The following is a 15,000-nucleotide window of genomic DNA, read 5'->3' as shown; positions in this document are numbered from 1 at the left end:
TCAATATAGTTGGGACACAAACTTTATGGTAGGCTCTATTTTTGAAGATAGAGATATTTTTTGGGGGGGTTACCCATTAATCATCCCGCCTGTGTGACCTTTAGAAAAAAAAGTTAAACATCTTAGTCCTCTTCATCTTTTTTCCTCCTTTCAAGTCAAAATTGAGAACGTTTTACTCTGAAAGCCGTCACGGTGTGACACATCCAAAAGGGTTTGAGTTTCCTCTCACATCAACCAGAACTGATGAAGGTTTTTTGAGTGAGGAACAAAATGTCTTTAAAGCTCTGAGAAGAACTGCAGTTACCTACTACAACATAGGAACCTATAGGGCACCTGTATCAAAATAGGAACCTATGGAAAGCTGTGTTGCTCGTTTGCTCTCCCAGTTTGTCTGTTGAGATACAGTATGTTTGAGCTTATCGTTCATAACAATCTGGGATCAATTGTTCCTGGGTCATTCTCCTGATGGTACCTTCAAGAAAAAAATCTTCTCTATTTAGCTTTCTTCTCAAGTACTGCTCAGCTGACTACCTCAACCTCCTTTGTTGTAGTGTACCTCAACTTGGTTTAAGTTAGGCTATGTCTTGTATCATTTTAGCTGAAGGACACCCCAGAAGAATCAGCCCAGATACAATTGATAACAGAATGATAACAATATAACCTGAGATATTGTATAGGTTATCTCAAGAGTCAACCTGGATGAATGGCAATCTTCTTAGACATCTGGTATACATAGCACACCACTATGCTTCAGTATGGGTCCCTAGCCATATACCTGTTCCAGTATGGGAGCTTAGCACTATCCTACCTGTTCCAGTATAGAACCATAGCCCTACACCTGTTCCAGTATAAGACCATAGCCCTACACCTGTTACAGTATGAGACCATAGACCCACACCTGTTCCAGTATGGGACCATAACCCTATAGGCCTACCTGTTGTTACAGTATGAGACCATAGCCCTATACCTGTTCCAGTATGGGACCATAACCCTATACCTGTTACAGTATGAGACCATAGACCTATACCTGTTCCAGTATGGGACCATAACCCTATAGGCCTACCTGTTGTTACAGTATGGGACCATAACCCTATACCTGTTGTTACAGTATGAGACCATAGCCCTATACCTGTTCCAGTATGGGAGCTTAGCACTACCCTACCTGTTCAAGTATAGAACCATAGCCCTACACCTGTTCCAGTATAAGACCATAGCCCTACACCTGTTACAGTACACTAGCCCTATACCTGTTCCAGTACACTAGCCCTATACCTGTTCCAGTACACTAGCCCTATACCTGTTCCAGTATGGCACCATAGACCTATACAAGTACCTGTTCCATAGTCCCTCATCTGTCTCTGTGTGGTTGCTGCAGTGCAGTATCCTGCCCTCGAAAGGCAAAAGGCAGCAAATGCATGCTTAGTCACATTGAGTTTAGACTTTCAATTGACTTTACAACACCTACCTTGTCCCGTGATTAAATCTCTCACCTCTTACCATTACAGTCAGACAACATGAAACATAACTTCTCCTCCAATTATAACAATTATACAAACAGTCGTATTGTGGTGATACAAAGTTATGCTGCGCAGATAACATAATGTACTCTATATGATCGGGCTTTTACACCATTTCAATGTTGAACCACATCAACATTTCAATTGCTGAACAAACAATTGCTCTCTCGCATACTTTCAAACAATGTGCTGTACTATAGGGAAGCAGTTGTAATGTGGTGATACAAAGTGATACAGTCTAGGACCGGGATTTTTACATAATTTCAGTGTTGAACCATCTCAACATTTCAGTTGCTGAACAACAACTGAACGACAAGTGAACAACAATTGCTCTCTCGCACCCTGTCAAATACTGTACCGCACTGTACTGCACTAGGGAAGCATCCAGCAGCTGACAGATGAAAGGGGTGACACATGTTTGCTTCAATCCTTCATCTGAAAGCGAATACCTGAGTAGTAAGCTGTTGGCTGGCTGGTTGGCAGGAAGCATTAACCCACAGCAGCAGCAGCAGCAGCATCCTCAGAGGAGTAGTGCTAGCTGTGACAAGCTCATCATTAGCTCACTTAGTAGCACACAGCTGCTCCACTCCTGGGCACCGTCACAGCTGCTCCACTCCTGGGCACCGTCACTCATGGAACTCCCAGAGTCTGACTGCATCCCTCTCCTACCCATCCCTCCCGTCTCTCCACACTTCTACCCCCCCCCTTCCTCTCTCTCCATTCCTCTTTCCCCCCCCCCCATACATTCTACTCTCTCCGTTCCTCCCCTCTCCTCTCCATACTCCATCTTTCCCTCTCCTATATCACCTATATCACCATGCAGGGAGTAGCTGACACAAAGGAGAGGAGGACTTCATGTGTGTGTGTGTTGCGTTCGCTGGCACTGGTGATGGTTGAGGGAATCCGTAGCCACGGGTAATCTTAAAAGTAACGCAGCACAGCTGAGTAAATGGGAGGGGCACTTACCTGGGTGTGAAACACTGGCTGGTGGTTGGTCAAAGGCACTGTCAGTTACTCCAATATATGTGAGAATGAGTATGGCGACAAGGAACACAAATCCACTTGCATGCCTCGAGAGCAACACGCCACTGGTAAGGTGCCTCTTTATATTCCTTTGCTGTTTGGCTGAACTGATTGTTATTATCTCCGTTTGTTTAAATGACCCTTTATTTAGTAACTTGTCACTCCGCCTGCTTGGTGAGAGCCGTATTATAATGTGTTGAATGTTAGTTTATAAGTTTCGTCTGTGTAAACATTTAAACCGCAGCGCGTTCTCCTTACGAGGTCTACTTCCTAGTTCGCGGTGAATTCTGGGAAATGTAGTCGCGCTATGATTGATCGCTTCCTGTGGTGCATTATGGGTAGCGTAGTCTATCCACTTACTATTGAGAAGTGGATGCTGTTTGTGCCACTTAGAGCTGCCGGTTGTGGTTGTTGCCCTGCAAATGGGCTCCTGTGTAATGTTATTGTCTTTGTCTTAAAATGTTATTGTGGAATTGTTGCTTATCTAGAATGCTATCTGCTTTAGCTGTTTGTATTTGTTGCTTATGTATTAATGTATGTAGCTTAACTACAACTTCAATTTATATATTTTAATATTCGTAAAATTAAAATGTAAGACTTTATATACATAAATTTAGCACTTTATGATGCATGGGCCTATTCAAAGTGAAATATTTATAGACACATTTGCCGTGCATCCATATAGGTATTTTAATTGCACTTGGGGATTATGTACTTGTTAATCTGAGAAACCATCTACAGTACACTTTGGTGTTTTATCTTACAGGTTTATAACCTGATGGAATGTGTGTAAAGAAAAATAAAATAGAAGAACCACATTCGGAGTTATACCGACGTCTTTGCTCTCCTGGCACCCCTTTCGGCGGGGAAATTCAAAACAAGCCGAACAGTTATAAACCAACGGCCAACTGCACTGGATTAAGTGCAGTTCTACTCCAAGGCCATTGCGCTAGAAGAAGTGCAGCAACAACACTCAATCATCACCCCGCACCTTGGGACCTGCCTGGACATCCAAGTCTAAAACCACTCTCCCTCAGTTTACCAGGATAAAGGAGCTAAAAAGAGTTGGATCCCCAACCAACAAAGGGGAGTAATTATGGCAGACTTGGACAAGCTTAAGAGTGCACGATCTAAAGCACAGGCCATGTTCACGAAGAGAGCCAAGGCACTCACGAGGCCAGGCATTCTTGAGCCAGCTGAGATCCTACGGGAGTGGAATCTCTTCAAGACCGACTTCTTCAAGGTCACTGATGCTGGTTATGAGTGCGCCGAAGCCTTAAGGGAAGCGAAAGATGAGGCCTCTGCTACTGAGATAGACAGCAAGACGGAGGACTGTGAAAATCGCTTCCTGGAAATTAAAAAGGCCACACAAGAAACGTTCTGGGCCAGCTACGCAGAAGAAGTGTTTTTCAAGCAAGCCAAAATTGCTGACTCTGCTATCAGTCTGGCCGAGGAAGAAGAGGGGACTAGCCCTCCTGGACCAATCAAGTGCCGTAGACTGCGGAACCGAGGCATCGAGCGAGAGCTTGTTGAGCTCACATGCATGCTGGCGGAATGGAAAGATCTCATACCGGGATCAAAGTCTCTGGACCTCAACTCGCGATACATGGCATTAAACAAGAGGGTCCTGGCACTGCACGACAAGCTGGAGGACGACGAAGCCGACCAGTTCAAGGGAAGTAGTATCGCCAGGGATCCTCTAAAAGATGCCTCTTTCCTCTCTCTGCCAGACATGACTGCTGACCTCCAACCAAAGCCTAACCCAGATCAAGCGGCCACCCCAATCGCAGCCACACAATCTACACAGCCTACGCAGCCCCCCTCACAACTACACACTGAACTTAAGCCTCAAATCAGTCTCCAGAGAGCACGGCTACCCACCTTCTCTGGAGACATCAAAGACTATTACTGCTGGAAGGCAGAGTGGGAAGACCTTCAGGAACTAGGCAACCCGCATGGAGCAGACTGTATCAAGAAGTTCCACCTCCTGAACAGCCTTACTGAAGACATTAAGAAGGATCTTGTCCTGTCGAGTTGTAAGTCTGCAAATGACGTGTTTAAGTTGCTAGATAACAAATACGGGAACAAGGCAAAGATCGTCCTGTTGATTGCAAACGAGGTCCAGTCTCTGCCCCCTGTCGAAGACGACAACCCCAGGAAAACCATTAAGCTCATCCAGTCCGTAGAAAGGGCACTGTGCAGACTCCAGGTCCTAAACGAAGAAGATGCCCTGAAGAACCGCATAATTGCCCAATCACTGGAAAGCAAGCTCCCCACCTCACTTAAAAAGGAGTGGATTATGTATAAAACGGACCCAGCTAACGACTTCAACTCGCTGAGTCACTTTGATCACCTCCTGACATTTCTTAAAAAGCAGGAGGGGATTCTTGAGGAGTTGGACCAACTGGAACTGAGCCCTGCAGACAACAGCCCTGGAGAGAAGGGTTCTACAGGGGACTCAGTAAAGGGTGCGAAGAAAGCGTTCACCAAGTCCACAAGGTGGGAGGAAGGTGATCATCCAATCACGCTGGGAGGCTGTATGCATGCAAGACCTTCAGAGAGGAAGACATCCCTGCAAAGATGGCTCATGTGAAGAAGCTGGGGTCTTGCGCACAGTGCTTGCGCTTCCACCCAAAAAATGGAAAAGGATGCACACTCCAATTCCTCTGCCCGAAAGCTGACTGTCGGAAAGGGGTAATGTCCGACCACCATTATCTTCTTTGTCCAAATCCACTGACCTCAACAGAGAACGGAAACAGGGAGGGGCCAAGTACTTCAAGAGCTGGGGGAATAAAGCTGGGCCTCACTGTAAAACAAGAGGAGTTCCTTGCTGAGCTCACCCCGGAACAAAGGGAGAAATATAAAGAGGCGTTCTCAAACAAAGTAAGGTCAACTGTATGCACCAACTCCAGAACTGGCCATTCAGAAGATCCCGTAGTGATGATGCTGTTGAATGTGACCACCAACTCAGGAAATCTGATCGGCACTCTCATCGACTTGGCCTCCGATACAAATTATATTACCCATACAGCAGCTGAACGCCTTGGGCTCAGTGGGGAAGAAATCAAGCTCATTGTCCATGGCGTCGGGGGCATGAGGAAGACGGTTCTGACCAAACGCTACACCCTGCGGCTGAAAATAAAAACTCTTGGAGGGAAAATTGCAGGCCATACAGTCATCTGCTATGGTCTGGACAATATTGCAGAGGTAACGCAGCGAGTCTCCCCCAAACAACTCCAGAAGATATTTCCCCAAGTTCCCAGAGACGAACTGGTCCGTCCCACAAAGGTCGATCTACTGATCAGTCATCGGGAAGGTCGCCTCGTCCCCACACCAACAACAATCGTGGGAGACCTTGTACTCTGGGACGGCCCGCTAGGAAAAGCAGTTTGGGGGGACCCATCCAAGTCTTAAGCCAGCCAACCTGGCCATGCACAGCTCTGGCACACACTTTGCAAGAAGCATGCACTTGGCCTCGCTCGTGTACTCAAAGACTGGCATACCAGAAGGAGAAGACGGAAGAGCAAAAGATGGAGAAAACGTGCATGTCCCAAGCACCGCACCTCCGAAGAAAAGAGCCTCCAAGGGTGTCAAAGGGTGGCCAGAGTGGCAGAAAGGCTCTGATCCTCAGAAACAACCCAGGCCTGACTGGTCTAGGACGACAGCAGGCAAATCCCAACCACCTGCTGTGCAAAGCATGGGAAGCCTTCAAAAAGAAATGCCCCCAATTGCACTGTTTGGGGCTTTGTCGAATAGCAAAACTGACCCTAAAGCAGGAGCAAACCCTGGCCTCAAAACGGGTCTCAGGGATGGAGGAGGAAATGGTGGACCGGCTGTCCCAAACACAACTCTGATATTCAGCAAACGGAGGAGACCCCGGGGGAATGGACTCCTACGGGATCCTCAGCAAGCTAGGTCTCCGTCCAAGCACCCTCGAAACAAACCAGGTCAGGCACAACAACCTGCAAAGACATGGCTGAGAGGACCCCAAGCCCCAGATTCCTCAAAGTGGGAGGTAAACCACTATGGACCGATCCAAAGACTTAAAAGAAAGCCAGCCCCTGATTCCTCAAAGTGGGAGGTGAATCACATTGAACTGTCCCACAAGCTGAGGAGGAACCAAGCCCCAGATTCTTCAAAGTGGGAGGTTGCCCGCTCCACTCTATCCAGTGTCCATCTGCTCCTTGGAAGAGCCAAGCAAGGAGGTGATGCAGGAGAAATCGGTCAACCTCTACACTCCTCCCTGGCACCATGTCAGAACTGCCCACAAATGCGAGGAAATACTCCCAAAGGAAGATAAGGAAAGACTTTGAAGGGACGCCGGCACAGAGGTGAGCCATTCACCCAGAATCCTGCGCAACGGTGTTTCTGGAGGCCACCCGGTGGTAGCCGCAACCCCCCCGTAGGGGACCAGTAACTCTTACGCCTCTTCAACAAACGCTGCCCACCGCTAGCATCGAACCAGCACACACAAAGACAGGGCAACACCAGTCTGTCAAATGAGGTGCCAGAGTGATTCTGCTCTTCGCAAAGGAATAATAATAATAATTTTAATATGGAGAAAAGGACTGGTAAAAATGAACTAACTATGTATGTGGTGCATTGCATGTGAAAGGTAATTGCTCGTAACCGCCTTAGATCAAGGATCAGACGCTTAAGTGGGAGGTGTTGCGTTCACTGACACTGGTGATGGTTGAGGGAATCCGTAGCCACGGGTAATCTTAAAAGTAACGCAGCACAGCTGAGTAAATGGGAGGGGCACTTACCTGGGTGTGAAACACTGGCTGGTGGTTGGTCAAAGGCACTGTCAGTTACTCCAATATATGTGAGAATGAGTATGGCGACAAGGAACACAAATCCACTTGCATGCCTCGAGAGCAACACGCCACTGGTAAGGTGCCTCTTTATATTCCTTTGCTGTTTGGCTGAACTGATTGTTATTATCTCCGTTTGTTTAAATGACCCTTTATTTAGTAACTTGTCACTCCGCCTGCTTGGTGAGAGCCGTATTATAATGTGTTGAATGTTAGTTTATAAGTTTCGTCTGTGTAAACATTTAAACCGCAGCGCGTTCTCCTTACGAGGTCTACTTCCTAGTTCGCGGTGAATTCTGGGAAATGTAGTCGCGCTATGATTGATCGCTTCCTGTGGTGCATTATGGGTAGCGTAGTCTATCCACTTACTATTGAGAAGTGGATGCTGTTTGTGCCACTTAGAGCTGCCGGTTGTGGTTGTTGCCCTGCAAATGGGCTCCTGTGTAATGTTATTGTCTTTGTCTTAAAATGTTATTGTGGAATTGTTGCTTATCTAGAATGCTATCTGCTTTAGCTGTTTGTATTTGTTGCTTATGTATTAATGTATGTAGCTTAACTACAACTTCAATTTATATATTTTAATATTCGTAAAATTAAAATGTAAGACTTTATATACATAAATTTAGCACTTTATGATGCATGGGCCTATTCAAAGTGAAATATTTATAGACACATTTGCCGTGCATCCATATAGGTATTTTAATTGCACTTGGGGATTATGTACTTGTTAATCTGAGAAACCATCTACAGTACACTTTGGTGTTTTATCTTACAGGTTTATAACCTGATGGAATGTGTGTAAAGAAAAATAAAATAGAAGAACCACATTCGGAGTTATACCGACGTCTTTGCTCTCCTGGCACCCCTTTCGGCGGGGAAATTCAAAACAAGCCGAACAGTGTGTGTGTCGCCATTGCAGGTGTGGTGGCAGACCAGGCACTTGGTGAGCACAAGACACAAACAAACACACAAACAGACGACAGAAGAGATGAAGAGGGAGCAGAGGTGATTCTAAGGTAAGTTGGGGCCCCAAAGCGAAAATTCAAAAGAATTAACATTCACAACCAGTCTTGGTTGTTATTCACCATCTATAGGCTTGGGGGCCCAAAGCGGCTGCCTGCCTAGCCTGGTGACAACATGGACATCTGAGAGGGGGGGGGGGCAAAGGAAGGGGAAAGTGGATGCAAAGGGAAACTGAGTGAAAAAGAAATAGAGTGTGAGCGTAAGTGCAAGAGAGCTCTCAGGATAGAAGAAGAGACAGTACAGAGCACAGCAGGGAAGGAAGGCACTTCTGGTCTCCATTTAAAAATGTGCCAGCGAATCTCATTAGTTAACATGGGCCCCTCTAATCAGTCTCCAAGAATATGCAGTGCAAGAAAGGAGCGTGAGCACAGAGAGGGGGAGGAAAAGGAAAAAAAGAAAAGCCTTTTTGATTTCTGCCTTGTGAATTAGGCCTACTATCCTTGCGGCCAGCAGCCTTGCGCTTTTCAATTCCAGCCAAGACTATAATACATAAATGCAGTGATTGTATTAATAAAAGCCTTTGATTGTGAAAATTATGAAATTCTCAAGAGGGGCTACTGTTTTGTAAGACATCTGTTATACGTTTGTACTTCCTGTTATTCAAACCTTTTCCAAGTCCTCAACCAACTTAGCTGAGGCTGCACTTAAAATGTAATGACATTGAGCTGAATGTAGACATCTAAATGTTCCGCTTTACCTAGTTTTGGTTTTGCCTGTTTTTTTTAAGTTTGGTTCCATAACTGGACAGAGAAGAGAAGAGAAGAGAAGAGAAGAGAAGAGAAGAGAAGAGAAGAGAAGAGAAGAGAAGAGAAGAGAAGAGAAGAGAAGAGAAGAGAAGAGAAGAGAAGAAAAGAAAAGAAAAGAGAAGAGAATCCCTGAATATAGGCATGTGGGCATTAGGGCTACACAGAGAACACGCAGGCCAAGATCAAAAGAAGGTGGTGCACGTGTTCAACCTCTGGCTGATCCAGCAACACAAATGAGAACGGCAGAGAGTTCAAGGGTCACTCACCATACATCAAGCAGGAACCTGCATCCCTGAAGACAAGACAGGCAGCAGTTAACAATGGCAGACCGAGCTGGACTGGAATCGGAAAACAGCTTGGGCACTTTTGGCACAGACGCATAGCATAGTCCACATCACACTGTTTTGATTTGATTTGCAATCGTATTCTATGATTTACCTGAGTCCCCTGACTATATTACTGTAAAGATAAGCAAATATAGGGTCATCCCATCTAAAAAATGAGGGCCGGTATGTAAGGGAAAACAAACAAACAAGGGGCCTATACTACAAAGCTGGTTCAGGAGTCAACCAGGTTAAGTTAAGAGGTAAATCATCTAATAGAAGAGTCTGGAGTCCTCATTTTGGTAGCCTCTTACTGCAGATGGGGTCGCCGGCGGGCCTATTCACTATATACTGAAAATACTCAACTCGAGAGCCTTAAGTAACAGATTAAAACATAGACATTACAATTTTGGTGACAGTAAGGTTATAACATAGGTGCTGCGCTAAGAGGTTAAGAACACGAGGACTCCATGCTCTTCTATCAGATGATTTACCCCTTAACTCAACATGGTTGTCTCCTGAACCAGCTTTGCAGTATAGGCCCAAGCTAACTAACTGACAAAAAACAACAGTATCAGCCCCTGAGGTCTGTTGGCCCACCGGGAAAATGCCCAGTATGCCAGATTAGCAGTCCACCCCTGATGGCAGACGTTGGAGCACTCTGACACACGCACTGCTCTGATGTGAATAAAGCCGAAGGAAAAGGTGAAACGACGCCGGAAAACCTAGCACTTGACTCTGAGTAGTGTTGAGTCTTTTATTTGAAAAACACCAGCATAGAGCGCACAATGACACAGGGGCTTAAAAAAGAGGAAGCGTAGAAGAATGGGAGAGCCAGAGAAGCTTCGCAGGCATGCTATGGCCTTAGGGGAGCGAATAAAAAGGGAATTTGCATGGACCAGAAACACACGCTAGCTTGTTCCCGCTGTTGAGTAAAGGCATGTTCTATTATTACCGACAGTTTCCATGTCTTTCCCCCTCCACAAAGATCCTTCAGGGGGTAAAAAAGTCACCTGGCCTGGTTTATAATAATAATATCCAACATGACTGACTCCGCAAAGCCCAGCCTTGGGCCACATGCTGACTACACAACAAAGTTGTGTAAAAAAAATATAAAAAGTAAAAAAAAGCCTTAAATCCGCACCTCCCGTCCTAGATAATATCCTGTCGCCAGCTTTGAATAGCCCGCATCAGCAGCACTTAGCATTAGCATATTCATGCAAACCAAGTGGCGGCTGCACTGCACTGTAAAAGTCAGGATTAGCATTGCTGGCAGGGCACACGGCCAGGAATTAGCATCGAGCGTCGCCGCAGCCATCACCCCGCGAGACCTTCAGATGCTAAGCGAAAAAGGCCATCTCGAAAGCAATCAGTCGGCATCGGCTCCATTTGAAAGCAATGAGATAGTAGACTGAGGTCCTTCATTACCCCTCTTGTTTCTCCCAGGGATCAAGCTCTCCACGGAGACGGTGCTTTTGAGAGAGTGGGAGAGAGAGAGACAGAGAGACGCAAAGCGAGCGATATTAGCAGTGAGACGAGAGTGGAGTGATATGGAGAGCGTCTGAGTGTGCGGTCGGGGTAAATGAATACTGATGAGACTAGGTCACCTGCCAGTCACCCCCCGCTGCATAATTCTCTCTCTAATTTCACTCAGGATCCCGATTACCTCCAGAATGCTGATGGAGCTGGAATGTCTTCTTTTGCCCCCCCCATCAAATCCTCGCACGATCCACCTGTACATTTGGAGATCACTTAGGCCTAATATCAGGCCAATAAATACTCTCTCTCTCTCTCTATCTCTCTCTCTCTCTCTCTCTCTCTCTCTCTCTCTCTCTCACACACACACACACACACACACACACACACACACACACACACACACACACACACACACACACACACACACACACACTACACCTCTGTAACATTTCTCTGATATCCCAAGCTGTTAGAGGGGGGTGTGGTGCTGTGATGTCACTGCCCTGTGTCTCACCCTCTCACCCTTGCCGATCCCGCCATCCCCACCCCCTCGGTCCCCCTTCGCCTTTGCGAGCGAAAATTCCCATGCTCCCTTGCTCCCACCCTGCTCCGAGGGCGTGTTCCTGGCACCGCCGGTGGGGAAGCGCGGCCCTGCGCAGCGCAGCGTCCCGTCTCGTCCGTACGGGATAAATCACGCCGGGAGAGTGAAGAGGGCAGAGGGGAGGGGAGTGCTGCCCCCACCCCACCACTGCTGCCGCCGCAAGAGTTGGCTGGAAAATCACGACATCTGGGGGTATGGGAGTGAGTGGGGAAGGGGCCAGGAGCCAAGAGAGCTGCGCTGAGGAGAGAGGAGCTTTTCAACAAGACCAGGCCCGCTGAGAGAGGAGGTGAGGGAGGACAAACAGGGCAGTTGTCCTGGGCCTCAGGGAGAGAAGGGGCTTGGGAGGGGCCCTTTCTGATGATTTTGTCCTGGGCCCAAGGAGAGAAGGGGCCAGGGGTAGGCCCTTTCTGATGAATTTGTCCTGTGCCCAAGGAGAGCAGGGGCATATGAGGGGCCCTTTCAGATGATTTTGGCCTGGGCCCGGTCAAAGCTGTCAACGGCCCTGTACAAGGCAATGAGATGAAAACATGGCAGGTCTATGGAGGAGGGAGGCAAAGGGGTTATACGTCTGGAGGTATTAAAGCCTCCTTGAACGATTCTAACAAGATTTTCCCGTAAACACATATTTGGAGAGATTCCAGGATAAGGGGTCGTATGGCTAGGTAAAGGAGGAGGAGGGAGTCTGCTGGGAGCACAGATCAAGATGGTCACATAGAGAAAGGTAGTAAGGTGTGGTAGTCGTAGCCCTGTGGTGAATGAGATGGGCTTTAGATCAGAGGGTTGCAGGTTCGAAACTCAGCCTTCCATTACGTATCTCAATCCATGGCCGAGTGCCCTTGAGCAAGGCACCTAACCCCACAATGCTCCAGGGACAGGAACCAATACCCTGTACTCAAAAATTACTGTAAGTCGCTTTGGATAAAAGCGTCAGCTAATTGTAATGTAATGTAAGGGAGGATTATGGACAGCTTATAACAATGATTTTACTGTACCTAGAAACGAAATCTGACACAAAACTGCTGAAAGTATGATTTTGGGGCACATGTGTGCTTGATGTTTGCCTTGCTGTATGTGTCAAATACTGTGTCAAATGTGGACTTGATTGTTATTGTCACTATTGTGACATGGGGCATCAGAGAATAGATGAAGACCCGGCAGCCTAGGATAAGGAAAAAAGACCCATTCATGCGTGAATTTGCATTTAGCCAATAGCGAGATGACAGATAGGCCAAGCTTTTGTGTGTTTACCTGAAAGCAATCAAAGTTAAACACACTCGCTTGCATGGCATTGCAACCCCAGCCCCAGCCCCAGTTAGCATTATGTAAGATTTCATTCTGCTCTGAGATTTCATTCCGTTGTGTGGTTGATGTCATTGTAGGTGAAGTACTTTCAAAGCTGGGATTCTTTTCATCACATACGAAAAAAGGGGGAAAGATTTGATACATTTATGTATGAAAATGTGTCTGAGTGTTATTTTTTTCACAGCCACAGCCTAGTGCAGTGGTTCCCAAAGTTTTTCAGCGGGGACCCCTTTCTGTACTTAAGAATATTTTTGCGACCCTGAGGCAATTGTTTTGTCCATTAATATTGCTATATTTTCCATGAATAGTTTGTCTGCTAATATTGCTAGAAATCCACAGGACAGCAAATACATCTATTAACCATAAAAGTGAATACAAGTCCCTTTTGTCCGCAACCCCCCCTTCAGTACCTCAGCGACCCCCCTAGGGGTCCCGGCCCCCCTGTTTGGGAACCGCTGGTCTAGTGCTTGCGGAGGAAGCTCCATCAGTGTGGGTTAATGGGGATCTCTTGTGATGGTGCTCGGTGGCACAGGAGATAAACAGTCTCCATTTCCACCTCAACCCACCCATCCTCCCCCGAGCTGTCACTCACACACACACACACACACACACACACACACACACACACACACACACACACACACACACACACACACACACACACACACACACACACACACACACACACACACACACAGCCAGACAGGAGGAAAGAGGAAGGGGGAGGAGGAGGAGAGGAAAATAAAAGAGGACATTAGGAGAGAGAGAGAGGGAGAAGAGGCAGGAAGGAGAGAGGAAGGGAGTGTGTGTGTGTGTGTGTGTGTGTGTGTGTGTGTGTGTGTGTGTGTGTGCGTGTGTTCGTGTGTGTGCGCGTGCGTGTGTTTGTGTGTGTGCGCGCGCGTGCGTGTGTATGAGAGAGAGAGAGAGAGAGAGAGAGAGAGAGAGAGAGAGGGTGAAGAGGGATTTCCATGGATCACGTTAAATTATATAATGTTTTGAGGTGTGCACACAAAGACACATGAGAAACATTTTCACACTTTTCACAGGATGTGGGAGAGAAGAGATATGGAATACATTTCTGTTTCGGAAACATGACGACTCCACCACATAAAAGAGCCATCAGGGTGCTAGACAATGACACCAAATTCTGTAAAAAAAAAAAAAAAGAAAAGAAAAGAAAGAAAGAATGAAAAAGCGAAAAGACAACAGAATGAGGCACATCAGGACAACAGTCAGTGACTGACGTGAACACCTGGTCCAACGACATGTCCTGATTTCCTGTCTGTGGGAGGCAGGCAGGCGACCTAACGTGATAAATGTCAGAGTCCTGTTTCTCTGGATCACTGATTTAGTCATTGTGGACGCGGGAGGGCTGAAACAAAAGCCTCCGTAAACTGTGACTCCTCTGAGAGCCGAGCAGAGCCAGAGAGGAGATGATGGGCCTGGTGGTCTGGATCTGGTCCTCCTCCATGCACGCTCCCTCTCCCGGTCTCTCTCTCTCTCTCTCTGTCTCTCTTTTGCTCTCTCTCTCCCTTCACTATATCCCATTTTCTCTCTGTTCCCCCCTTTCCCGGCCTCTCCCACACCCCTCTGTTTTCCCTCTCTCTCTCTCTCCCTTACTACTTCTCTATATCCCATTCTCTGTGCATTTCTCTAGCTCTCTGTTTCCCCATTTCTCTGTCTCTCTCTCTCTGTCTCTCAAACACCCCTTTCTCTGTCTCTCTGTTCTTCCTCTCCCTCTTTCTCTCTAGTTATTTGTTCCCCTCTTTCTCTGCCTCTCTCTGTCTCTCCCACACCCCTTTCTCTGTCTCTCTGTTTTCACTCTCTCTCTCTCTCTCTCTCTCTCTGCCTCTCTCTGTCTCTCCCACACCCCTTTATCTGTCTCTCTGTCTGTCTGTTTTCTCTCCCTCTCTCTCCTTTGGCCTGTCGACAGACAGTGCATAAGAGGAATGTGTATCTTTCGGAGTATCTTTGGCTGAGTGCGTTAAGAAGCAAGAGCAAGGCCTCTCTGCTCCTCTGTCATCTTTGGCATCCCGGCAAATACGCCTGCCAAAAAACCAGCACCATTCAACCCCCAAAATATGTCTGTGGAACAACGCCGATCCATCTTAGTTCGCTTGCTTTCATGTTCAAGAGAGAGAGAAAGAGAAAACCCAAAGATGGAAGCAGGCA

General features: G+C 47.0%; 1 long non-coding RNA gene across 1 annotated transcript in view; it reads left to right on the top strand.

Annotated features, from left to right (window-relative positions):
• The window catches only part of LOC134446721 (uncharacterized), a 32,807-nt gene extending 23,614 nt beyond the window's left edge, over positions 1-9,193 (top strand). Inside the window, exons 2-3 of the long non-coding RNA XR_010034465.1 lie at positions 8,274-8,370; positions 9,105-9,193. This is a non-coding gene — a long non-coding RNA (uncharacterized LOC134446721). The remainder of the gene's footprint in view (positions 1-8,273; positions 8,371-9,104) is intronic.
• Positions 9,194-15,000: the final 5,807 nt, after the last annotated feature.

The sequence above is a fragment of the Engraulis encrasicolus genome, chromosome 4 (genome assembly GCF_034702125.1).
Source record: "Engraulis encrasicolus isolate BLACKSEA-1 chromosome 4, IST_EnEncr_1.0, whole genome shotgun sequence".
NCBI lineage: Eukaryota > Metazoa > Chordata > Actinopteri > Clupeiformes > Engraulidae > Engraulis > Engraulis encrasicolus.
The sequence above is the reverse complement of the archived record's forward strand: the minus strand, read 5'-3'. Positions and strand labels throughout refer to the sequence as shown.